Below are 12,896 nucleotides of genomic sequence, written 5' to 3'. Positions count from 1 at the left end.
TTTCTTATGGAAACATAAGCTCACCTTATGGAAACATAGCTCACCTTATTACAGAGACCCTAACCAAATGGCATTAAAAAAAAAGTAGAGCATTACCTCATACACTCAATTAACATCTGAATTCAGGGAAACTTTCACTTGTAGGTGGGGAAATTTTTATTAGTAAAACTTCACTGACATTAAAAAAAAAATCCTGGAACATGTGTTTATAAGTTTCAGCTTTCTGTGCATGAAGACCTTCACTTCATCTCATTCCTAGTAAATGATCTCCAGAAAAGTATGAAGACACAGTGCTAGGTGTGTCCAAATGTGTCTTCTTTGACATCTTTTAATAAAAATCCATACATAATGACTTGTAATTTTACAAACTTTACTAGGCATCTATTTATTTATTAGAGGTGAGGGTTTAAGGATATGTTCCATAAGAAACATAGCAATATAGGCCGGGCATAGTGACTGACACCTGTAATCCCAGCACTTCTGGAGGCCGAGGTGGGTGGATTACCTGAGGTCAGGAGTTCAAGACCAGCCTGGCCAATATGGTGAAATCCCGTTTCTACTAAAAATACAAAAAAATTAGCCGGGCATGGTGGCAAGTGCCTGGAATCCCAGGTACTCAGGGCACTGAGGCAGGAGAATCGCTTGAACCCAGGAGGTAGAGGTTGCGGCGAGCTGAGATTGCGCCATTGCACTCAAGCCTGGGCAGCCAGAGTGAAACTCCATCTCAAAAAAAAAAAAAAAAAATTTCCAGAGTTGGTGTTGTTCACATGCACTTGACCATAAATCTCCCTAAGATGGATCCTTGGAAAATTTTAGACTTGGACTAAGTCTGTAATGATTCATAAACATAAGGGAATTTTATAAAATAACAAACGAGAGCATCTTCTACATGCCAGTCAGTTCTGTCACTCCATGTATATAGAAACGGAAAATACCATCTCTGCCCATCAGTTGAGCAATGGTTTGGCAAGGCGATGGAGCAAAAGGAATTCCCTACACTGCTGGTGAGAAAGAAAACTGTGGTAACCCCATTGAAAAACAGTTTGTCTTAAAAAATTTTTTTGAAGACAGAGTCTCACTCTTCCCGGGCTGGAGTCCAGCAGTGTGATCACAGCTCACTGAAGGCTCAAACTCTTGGGCTCAAATGATCCTCCTACTTTAGCCTCCCAAGTAGCTGGGACTATAGGCACATGCCACCACGCCTGATTAATTTTTTTATTTTTATTATTTTTAAAGACAGGATCTCACTATGTTGCCAGGCTGGTCTTGAACTCCTGGGCTGAAGCAGTCCTCTCATTTCGGCTTCCCAAAGTGCTGGGATTACAGGTGTGAGCCACTGTGCCTGGCCCAGTGTGGCGTTTTCTACTAAAGCTGAACACATGTATACTCTGTGAGTCAGCAGTTCTTTCTCATGCGTGCCCTTGAGTAATGCATGCATACATGTGCCAGGATTCTTGTAAAAGAATGTTTTCTGAAGCATTGTTTATTGTGGCTCCAAACTGGGCCATCAACTTTAGAAAGAATAAATAAATTGTGGGGCATCACACACAATGGAAATCTAGACAGAAGAGAAAATAAACCACAGCTGAATGCAATAACATCCTGGAATCTTAAGCATGGCATTGATTGAAAGGAAGACAAGAGAGAACACCCACAAGATGACCCTATTTCTATAAAATTCAACACCAGGAAAAATTAAACTTTATGTTTAAGCATGCATACAAAGGTAGTGAAACTATAAAGAAAAGTGAAGTGACTACCAGAAGGGAAAGGACAGTAGTTATTTCCAGGAGCATGTGAGCAGGGTATGGCCGAAACAAGACACATGAGGTTTCAGGGAGTGCTGATTTGAATGCAGGTTCACAGATTTTCAAAAAGTGATGATTCAATATTTTGTATATTTATTTTATGCATTCTTCTATATGTTGCTATAACTGAAAACATTTTTAAAAGATCAAATTTACAATCCCACCTTGAATTTAGAGTGATAATGAACTTAAATGAGATTTGGCCGACAGGGCTAGGAAGGTGAGAGTAAGTCCTCACTTCATGGATAAGTCTTAGAGGGAAAATAGGGAATTAGCAGAGAAGGAAAGAACTGTCTAGGCAGAGGCAAGACTCACGCTAAAGCCTTCTTTGTCTATTTCACCCCTTTGGCACTGCAATTCTTCCCTCTACTCTGGCCCTCCAGGTGAGTGTGAGGGTTTAAGAAATGGGGCCCCCAAGGCAGGTCAGAGGCCAGAATATGTCCTGTTTGTGTTTAGAAGATTTACTGGAGACTTTTTGGAAGCAAGAACGTTTTTGTTATGAAGTAAAAAGGAATATCTAAGATATCCCTCTGGCTGGGCGCGGTGGCTCACGCCTGTAATCCCAGCACTTTGGGAGGCTGAGGCGGGCGGATCATGAGGTCAGGAGATTGAGACCATCCTGGCTAACACGGTGAAACCTCGTTTCTACTAAAAATACAAAAAATTAGCCGGGCATGGTGGCGGGCGCCTGTAGTCCCAGCTACTCGGGAGGCTGAGGCAGGAGAATGGAGTGAACCAGGGAGGTGGAGCTTGCAGTGAGCCGAGGTCTTGCCACTGCATTCCAGTCTGGGCGACAGAGTGAGACTCTGTCTCAAAAACAAACAAACAAACAAAAAAAGATATCCCTCCTTCTCCCTTAAAATGAGGAAATACAAACTAACGGAAAAACCAAGGTAGATGTAAAGAAAAGAAGAGAAAACTAAGGAAAACTTGAGAAAATTGAGGCACAGATACAAAGGGGAAGAGAGAGAAGGGAATGAGTCAGGAGAGAAACAGAGAAAAGAGATTAAAGACATAAACAGATAAAAGTATAGGGAAGCATCGCAGTGCGAAAGGGAAGAAATAAGCAAAGGAGACTTTGGAAGCTGCGTTCTTAAGATCTCTCTTAGATGAAAAAGGGGAGAGATAAATGAGAGAAAAGTAAAAACGTTTTAGCAGAAAAAAAGAGAAATGATCAGAAATGTTTAACAGAAACATGAAAATTAGAAGTTCACGGGGCAAAAATAAAATGTGGCTTATTTTTATTTCTCTTTCTTAAAAGAGCAAACATTTGCAGGAAATCAAAAGGGCTCAAATTTCAAAGATCAACAAAACCAAGTGATGGGCAAAACCTTTATAAGAGAAAAAAGAATGGCATAAGAGGAGTCTTAATAGTTTGATCATTTAAACAGGCTAAGGTAAATACTCACGCGAAAGAACCAAAAACTTTGTAAGAGTTATGATGCCAGAGAAAATAAGGAAGAAGAAAAAAAAAACACTGTTAGGTTTTCTAACTTGCAAGTCTCTTTCCCTCTTACTCTGCTAAGAATAAAAGAAAAGGCGGAAGGAAGAGATGAAAAACACCACAAAGCCACCCCTTTTGGGTCATTCCAACTCATTAAAACAGGGAAAAACCAACTATTGCAGAAAGGAATGGTGAGCCTGGAGGGCTGTTAAAGTTATGAGTTCATTTTCCCTCGCCCCCTCAGGGTACCATACTCACTCGACTGGAAAGGCAAGTTTCACTCCAGCAAACGAAGCAGCAAGGAAGTGACTTCACAAAAATCTTCCTCTGCTCTAGGGTAATTTGGGCCTTTCATGATTTAACTCAGTCTACCACATCCACATCTTGACCTAGTTGAAAACTGGGTCAGACTATTTTTCTTGAACGGAAGCCTAAAAACCACCCTCCCTTAAATGAATTTATATTTTTGCACTATTTTCTATATTCAGTTTCTCTTTTACTTTTTTGGAGATGCTAACAAAAGTTACTCAAGCCAGTTAAAGACCCTGGACTCAGAATCCATAGACAGAGGAAAAGGAATCAGGGATTTCACAGGAAAGTCGGAAGATTTGCTTTCGGACCTTCTCCTGGTGGGGCCCTGGGTGTTAATTTAAGTGACAATCAGCCCATTTCAGTCATGACTTTCCTCCCTCTCTGAGCAATTATTGAGGCACAGAAGAACTCCATTTTGGCTCAAAGAGTTTGTAAACCAAAAATAAAATTTCAAGGCCCTGCCAACCATCTGAATGGACTCCTCTTCTCGGACAAGGGCATTCCAAAGTTGGTTCAAGCCATAATGTGAAGGGAGGGTTGGACATGCCACATTACACCCTCCTCCTTTTTGGAATTCAGGAAAAGCCAACCAGCATTAACATCGACACAGACCTTAAAGTCTGGTAAGAAATATTTACAATCTATTCTCTTGGAAGCCTGCTACTTAGAGGCTTCATCTGATTGATAAAACTTTGGTCTTCAAAACCCCTTATCGTCCTAAACCAGACACTCGTTTCTATTGATTCCAGGTCTTTAGATAATAAGTCTTTCAACCAATTGTCAATCAGAAAAAATTTAAATCTACCTATAACCTGGAAGCCCCACTGCTTCAAGTTATCCCAGCTTTCTGGACTGAATCAATGTACATTTTACACGTATTTGATTAATGTCTTCTGTCTCCCTTGAATTTGTAAAACTAGGCTGTGCCTCGACCACCTTGGGCACAAGTTCTCAAGATCTCCTGAGGGCTGTGTCACACACCATTGGTCCCTCATATTTGGCTCAGAGTAAATCTCTTCAGATATTTTAGAGTTTGACTCTTTTCCTCAGCAATTTCTATGAGGCATGGAAGAAAGGTGTCAGGAGTTGGGGAAGAGAGGAGTGAGAAATAAATGAGGTTGCCCAGTTAGGTTAGGGGCAGGGACTCCCAGGACACATTGAGGAGTTTGGGAGGATGATAAAAAGAGTGGCAATATGATTAAAGCAGATTAGAAGAAACAGGTGTGGCTGGTGGAGGGATGTGAGAGAAAACTGGCCAGAGTGGGAAGCAAATTGATTCTTGATGAGTAAATGCATCCTGGCCAGGACCATAAATACTCCCTAGAGCATGATTACTCATAATCTTTTCCCCATCTGGCTGGTTGGAATAGGTATAATCCCTAAGGAAGCTTGCCAGATAAAATAAAATAGAAGATGTCTCATTAACTTCGAATTTCAGATGAACGACATATTTTTTTAGTGCTATTATGTCCCAGGCAATATTTGGAGCCCACTTAAAAACAAACAAACAAAAAAACCCCATGTGCTGTCTAGCTGAAATTCAAAGCTACTGGGGTGTCCTATATTTGATTTGCTAAGTCTGGCAACTCTATCCCCAGGGCAATCTTGGGAGTCATGAGAAAGTAGAGACCAAAGATGTTGCTGGGTCTCAGAGCTGCAAGAGAAGTGCACAGGTAGGCTGCCTAGATGTTAGGACTTCCGACTTCCAAAACTATAAACGTATAAATTTGTATTTTAAGCCACTAAAATGTGGTAATGTGTTACAGTGACAATAGGAAACGAATGCATAATCTAACACATTTTTTCCTCTTTCTCTTTCTTTGTCTACCCCATAGATATAGACAATGCTACACTTGGAAAGCAGAACTTTTTCTTCATTTTCAGAAAAGAAAACTGAGGACGTAATCACTATTTCCATTTGTAGAGTAACGCTCAGCATTCTTTCCTTGACACTGTCTACACACTTTCTTGTATTTCTCTTTCTCTTCATCTAATTCTCTCCCTCTTCCCAATTCTTTCTAATCCTGTTTCCATTGCTTTTCTTTTCTCTATCAATTACCCAACCATCATCATCATCCATCCATCCATCCATCCATCCATCCATCCATCCATCCATCCATCATCCTCTTCCCTGCTTTATTTTCATTACTCTAAAAGAGTACTTTTCAAGTTCGCTCATCCCCACTTCCCCAAAATACTTGACACATTTTATCCTTCATCCTTACTTTCATTATGTTGTGTCACTAGTTATAGATCCATTTGAGTAAAGAAACTTTCCTTTTAAAAACACAATATCGGCCAGGTGCAGTGGCTCACGCCCGTAATCACAGCACTTTGGGAGGCCAAGGTGAGAGGAACACAAGGTCAAGAGATCAAGACCAACCTGGCCATTATGGTGAAACCTTGTCTCTACTAAAAATACAAAAATTAGCTGGGCATGGTGGTGCGCACCTGTAGTCCCAGCTACTCAGGAGGCTGAGGCAGGAGAATCTCTTGAACCCAGGAGGCGGAGGTTGCAGTGATCTGAGATTGTGCCACTGCACTCCAGCCTGGCGACAGAGTGAGACTCCGTCTCAAACAAACAAACAAACAAACAACAAAAATGCAATACCTCCACTTTGGGTGTCAAATTTCAGCATGCGTCTGGGGCACTTGTTTAAAAGCCAGTATTTGGGAGATACTAATTTTGTAGGTCTGTGTGGGGTTCAGATGTTTGTACATTGGTTAAGCACTTTGAAAAGTGATATGCAGAGATCACCTGTTTGCAAGACTCTGGGATTTCACAGATTGTTTTTTAAAAAGTTGTGGGGGATGAACAGCAGAGGGAGGTTGACTAACATACAGTTTCCAGTTCTTTATCAGAGCAAAGTCATTACAAACCAATGAAAAAGCAAATGTGCCATCATTTCATTAAAGAAAGGACATTTTAACACCATAAATATGGGAAAAACAATTTTGTTATAATGAAAAACTCATCTTAAGAAAGCCCAGGAGGTAAAATCATGTTGATATATAAATTTTTAAAGAGACTATATTAAGGAATTCAGACATTTTACCTTACTTGGGCTTATTTTTTGTTTCTTTATACAAGCTTGTCAATTTGCACATATATATTTGGTGCAGTGTGAAATGAAGTGACAATATCCTTCTTCCTGGATTTCATTTTTATCAGTTATTGTTAAAAATCTGTTCCCATATGCATATGTTGGCAGAAATAGAAACAACTTTCTTAAAGCTATTTCCCTCAATCTAAGATATTCTGAATAAAGATGAAGAAGGAACCCCGTGGTTTCAGCTATTTCTCCTGCTTTTCCTCATTCTCAGTAGAGATGAAAGCTGCTCTGGTAGGTGATTTGCCTGATTAGCAAGGAAAAGAGCCAGGGCTGGTCCCCAGGGAGCTTAGGGCTGAACATCTGAGGCTGGAGAAGAGAAGCCTGGCAGGAGAAACCTCACCCTAGATAGATACCACTCCATTGACTTCTGTTAGGGAGCCACTACTTTTTATTATGTTTGGAAAATGTGATGAAAATTTGCCAGCCAGTGGTTCTCTGGAGCACATCAGAATTGAAGCAGGGTTTTTCTCAACCCCTTCGTCGGGCTTGCAAGAGGGGTGACCTGCTCACTTGGCCTGCTGTGCTCAATCTCTTGTGGGAGAAGCACATGAGTGAGTCAGTGTAGGATCCAGCTGGCCACTTTGGGCACTGGAAGGAGCAGACTCCACGTGGGCCATGCAGTGGCAGCCAGGTGGGTGTTCCTGCAACCCTAAAGTCCCGAAGGGCATGTTACAGTGCCCTCATTGCTCCACCAGTGAGAGCAAAGGGCCAGTGTGATGGCCTTTTTTGGGTACCTGCACTAGGTGGGTTCCAAGATCTTGTCTGGCATCCAAGGAGAATGAGGTTGCATGGACACCTGAAGGATGGTGAAGGCAGAGAATTTTATTTAGTGACAGAAATGGGTCTCAGCAGAGAGAGAAGCTGGAGATGGGGCAGGACAGACAATAATCTCCTGAAGTCCAAAGTTAAACCATCTCTCCTCTGAAGTCCAGGTGTCCCTCTGAAGTCAAGTCACCTTTCTCCAGTCAAGCCACTTCTCTCTTTCTACCGACTGAGTCTGGGGTCTTTATAGGCACAGGATCGGGGGTGGGGCAGGCTGTAGGTAGTTTTGGAAAAGGCAACGTTTGATTGGTAAAAAGACATTATTCAGAAAGAACCAACTGGGAGAGAGCAGGCAAACAGGGATAGAAGTTCTCACTTTGGGTGATGGGTTTCAGGCTTTTTGGCTCAAAGGTGGAGTTTCAGTGGGGTCTTGCCCCTGTCTGCCTAGAATTTATCTGCCTCCTGCCTCTAGCCAAATCACCTGTATTGCTTTTAAAACAGTTACTTGATTCTAACTCAGACCTAAAGGGTCTGAGTTTCTGGGAGGTTTGGCATGGGTATTTTATTTTTGCTAAACCACACAAATGACCTACCTCACCTTTGTTAAGAATCTTGCCATGCATCAGTGGTTCTCACCCCTGGCTGCCTGTTACGTTTACTGGGAGAAGTGCCTGGGCCTTACTTAGGAATGCTTTGAATCGGAATATCTGGTTGGGGATGATGGGGCTGGACATCAGTGGTTTCTAAAAGCTCTCCAGATGACTCTACTTTGCACCTGGGGTAAAGAATTTCAGGGGAAATATGCTTGTATTCACATAATTGTGCATACAGTTTCAGGAGCTCAGTGTAAGGAATCCTCCACATGATAGTTTGAAGCCAGTAGTCAGCCAGTCTTTAGCGTGACTGAATAAATCACGGGGCTTCCTCAGGAGGCAGACCCAGGGCAATCATTGTGATACTAACTAATGCTTCTTGAGGACTTTCTGGGTCCCCAGCCCCATTTGAGGGGTTTCCACTTATTGCTATGTCTCTCAGGGACTTAAGAAGGTCAGCATTTTTATTATCCTCATTTTACAGGAGAGGGAATGAAGGTCAAATCAATTGTCTGGATTCATGCCCCTGAGTAATGACCTAACCTGTCTCAGCACTTATCCCCTTAACCAGAACGCTGGGCAGGAGGAAGAAGAGCTTGGCTGGGAAAGGGTTTGGAGGGGATTGTTGAGAAGGGAAGTTAATGGAGAAGCTCCCAGTATGTTGGCAAGTAAGGGTGAGTCAGCTTTGCTAAGTGCAGAAGCTGATGGAAAGGCACTTGGGAACATCCCTGGGTGGGAAGGAGAGTTGGTGCATGAAGTTTGTTTGATCAAAGACAAACTTCCTTCTCCTATTTCAAAAATTCCCCAGAGCTTTGTACCCAGAGGAGAGGATGAAGACTGTTTTTCAGTGTGAGGCATGAGGCGTGTAAACTGTAAAGTGCTCTTCAGTGGCGAGCTCTTCTCATTACCATGTGGCCACTCAAAGAAAAGTCATTTGAATCGAAAGTATAGTATTACACCTGCAGTCTCTAGAATGAGGGCAGTCATGGCCCCTTTCCTTTGTGTTGTTCCGACCACACCAAGAGAAGGAGCCATGCTTTGAAAGGAGAAAAGTAGATCAGGAAAATGCTCTTACAGGATGGAGTCATAAAGATGAAGGCACTGGAAACTGTGGTGTCAGGAACCAGTGGGGTTTCGAGGTGATCTTGAAAGTCATGTAAAGCTGCTTCCCTGGGCTGTCCTGTAGAAGAGAAGTTAGGTATGCCAGGTACAGTTCCAAGGGCCAAACTGGTAGGTGGAGGCAGGAGGTTTTATCCTATTAGAAGAAAGCTACCTATCTCCAACTGTCTTGAGAAGTGTATTGTTTTTTACCAGAAAGAACCAAGATAGGGTGAACATTGGCTGCAAAGAGAGTGTACCTTTCAAGGTCTTTGTAACTAACATTCAGTAGTTCTATGATGATTCCTCAACCTCACTCAGTTATGGAACAAGAGTTTATTGGTTTATTGGCGTTGTGCTGAGCTTGAGTGATGCAGTGGTGAATTCGTTAACTTGGCAAGTAAAGGAGACAGAGAAATAAACAACTCCATTCCTATACTTACTCCAAGACCTAGGTGTTGAGTTCAGATTCTCTAGCACTGTGTTTCCTACTTATATTTTATTTTATTTTTTTGAGACAGGATCTGGCTCTGTCACCCAGGCTGGAGTGCAATGGCGCTGTCTTGGCTCACTGAAACCCTGCATCCCGGGCTCAAACGATCCTCCCACCTCAGTCTCCCAAGTAGCTGGGACCACAGATGTGCACCACCACACTCAGTTAATTTTTATGTTTTTTTGTAGATATGTGGTTTTTCCATGTTCCCCAGGCTGGTCTCAAGCACCTGGGCTCAAGCAATCCTCCCTCCTCGGCCTCCCAAAGTGCTGGAATTACAGTCGTGAGCCACTGTGCCCAGCCTTCTATTTATATTTTAGAGTTCTCTCTCTCTCTTATTTTTATGTCCCTTTTTCTTTACATTTAGTATCTTCTTTTCCTCTTCTGAAGCCATCTGTCTCTTAGTTATTTTTTCTCGTATCTCCTATTATTTCACTTATTCCATTCCTATTACCATTAATATATGGGTGTACTCTACTTACACAGGTATATATCTAAATATCTGTTCATTGTTTCTATATTCCTGGTTACAATAGAAAAATCAAATTAGTATAGTCTGCAAATATTTAAGCATCACACATAACTTTCATCAAACCCATGACATATTTCAATAAAAGAGAAAATAATCACTTCTCTCCTCCAAACCAGTTCTCTGAAAGGAGAACTTCCTTCCTCCACCCTAGTCATGGGAAGTACTGAGAAGTTTATACCAGAAAATACATCTAACATTGTATATTTTGTTACTGGATAATGAATAGCTTTCTTGTTCTGCTTAGGGTTATCAGGTGCCAAACACTTCTAGAACAGTAGCCTCAGTAGGACAGCCAACCCTGACAATTCATTGTTTAAAAAGTGGGGGTTTCCACTGTGAAAAGACAATTTGGATTTTTTTCTTTTCATGTCTATAGGTTAAAATCATGCGTGAATTTTGATAATAAGCATTTCAGTATAGTTCTGCTTTACCATGAAAGTAGAGAGCATGTAACAACATATTTTGGGAACATTAACTTGAATACAAAAAAAAAAAATCCCTGTAGGCAATAACACTTCCTGCTTCAAGAGAGAAATAAATAAAGATAGTAGTGGAAGCAGGAGGCTGCATATGAACACAGCTCTATTACCTGTAAACTATGTGTAGGTACGTTTAACCATGTGTTTAAACAGTGATACAGTCCAGAAGTTTTAATATGATATTGGCCCCGTATTCTAAAGGAGGATTTTGCCCAGATAACTTTCTACCTCCAGAAAGAAATCAGACCCCAGTTAGGATAAGATTTTCCCTGGCTTTCTGCCCTGCTAGATAATAGAAATTCTTTTCTTATCATTCCTGTAACGTTGCACACTTTTTACTCATTGTATCCCTGAAAAAGATATGGTCCGTTGTCTGACTGCCAAAGAGATCATCAATTGTTAAGGGATAGGGAAATGACATTTCATGATTTGTGCCAGGTACTTTACAAGGTGGTTTACACTTATTTCTTGGGATAATTCTTCTAGGTACAGATAAACACTTTACACATGGAGTACTGAGGCTTGGCTCTGAGAAGGTCAGTAAATTGTCCACATTCTCATAGGGATTAGGTAGCAGAGTAGGAATTCGAACTCCCACCTTTCTGAACCTAACGCTTTTTTTTTTTTTTTTTTTTTGTATTTTTAGTAGAGATGGGGTTTTACCATGTTGGCCAGGGTGGTCTCAAACTCCTGACCTCAGGTGATCCGCTCACCTCGGCCTCCCAGAATGCTGGGATTACAAGCGTGAGCCACCACTCCCGGCCTCCTAACACTCTTGAACTTTTCATCACAGATAAGAACATAGCCCAGATTTGGGTTTAAACACCCTGCTCCCATTCTTTCTCACAGCTCAGAGAGGGCTTGGGTGGGAAGGTCACATAAAAAACTTGAGCTGGAAGGATGCCTCAGAAATGCAGTCTTTGGTTTCTCAGCCTCCAGCTTGCAGTGGGGCCAAGTCCAAGGGGGTTGGGATGGAGCTGATGAAGCCAAAGTCCAATTCTTGCCATAGACCAAAGCTTTGACCACTTGACACCCATGCGTCCCCATCTTCCCACACTTAAACTTTCAAACCACAATAGCAACAAAAAATGCTCTCATGATGGCAATAAAACCATCCCTCATGCAAATGAGAATACTTTTTTCCCAAAGCAGGGACCACAAATGTCATCAGTTGCAGCGTTCATCTCTGGGGATTAGTCCTTTTTTCTTTAGTTTAACCACAGTCCTGTATGGTTTTACTATAACCTATGGACAAAATTATGAAGTTAACACCCACCAAAAAGCCTTATGTAAAATCGTGTTGCAGGACTTTTCCTTAATTCAACTAAAGATGGGGTTCTTCGTCCCACGGCCATGAAAATTTAGGCTCGCAGACAATTTGAATGGTAAGTAAGACAGGGTTTTATGGCCGGGTGTGGTGGCTCACGCCTGTAATCCCAGCACTTTGGGAGGCTGAGGTGGGCAGATCACCTGAGGACAGGAGTTCAAGACCAGCCTGGCCAACAGGCTGTCTGTGTCTCTACTGAAAATACAAAAATTAGCTGGGCATGAGGATGAGTGCCTGCAATCCCAGCTACTCAGGAGGCTGAGGCAAGATAATCATTTGAACCTGGGAGGTGGAGGTTGCAGTGAGCCAAGATTGCACCATTACACTCCAGACTGGGTGACAGAACAAGACTCCGTCTCAAAAAAAAAAAAAAAAAAAAACCCCAAAACCCAGAGTTTTAGTGGGTAAAAAAGTTAGAAAAGATGGAAACAGGAACTCTCAGCTAGGCCAGGGTCCCCGTTAGCGACCTTCCTGCTCAGCCTTTCGAATCCGTTTCCACACAGGAAGAGGACAGGCCAGGCTCCTCCCTGCTGCAAACGGCATGAACTTGTGTGGCTCCTCCCAGTGTGCAGGCCAGTTGGAGAGGTGGGAGATTCTCTGGGGACCCTCTCCCATCTGGCTGTCTCAATAGTAGAAAAATGGGAGAGAGAAAAAAGACACAGCGTGGAAAGAAGAAATAAGTTTGCTGTAACGATGAACAGTGTTCATTTCCGCAACTGATCATGAGGTTTATTTGGTATTTATTGTGTCTATTTCCTCCTCCGCTGCCAATTCTGTGTTCTCTTTGCCTTCAGCAGGATAGAGTGTTTACTTAGGGGGGTCATCCAAACCTTCCTTTGTGAATGGCATGAACCCTAGGAACGTCCTTGTCATGTTGGTTCCCATGGTCTTCCACTGACTTTTACCACCTGACATGACAAGATTTCTGGTTTTGA

The sequence above is a fragment of the Hylobates moloch genome, unplaced genomic scaffold (genome assembly GCF_009828535.3).
Source record: "Hylobates moloch isolate HMO894 unplaced genomic scaffold, HMol_V3 SCAFFOLD_1, whole genome shotgun sequence".
NCBI classification, from domain to species: Eukaryota; Metazoa; Chordata; class Mammalia; order Primates; family Hylobatidae; genus Hylobates; species Hylobates moloch.
The sequence above is the reverse complement of the archived record's forward strand: the minus strand, read 5'-3'. Positions refer to the sequence as shown.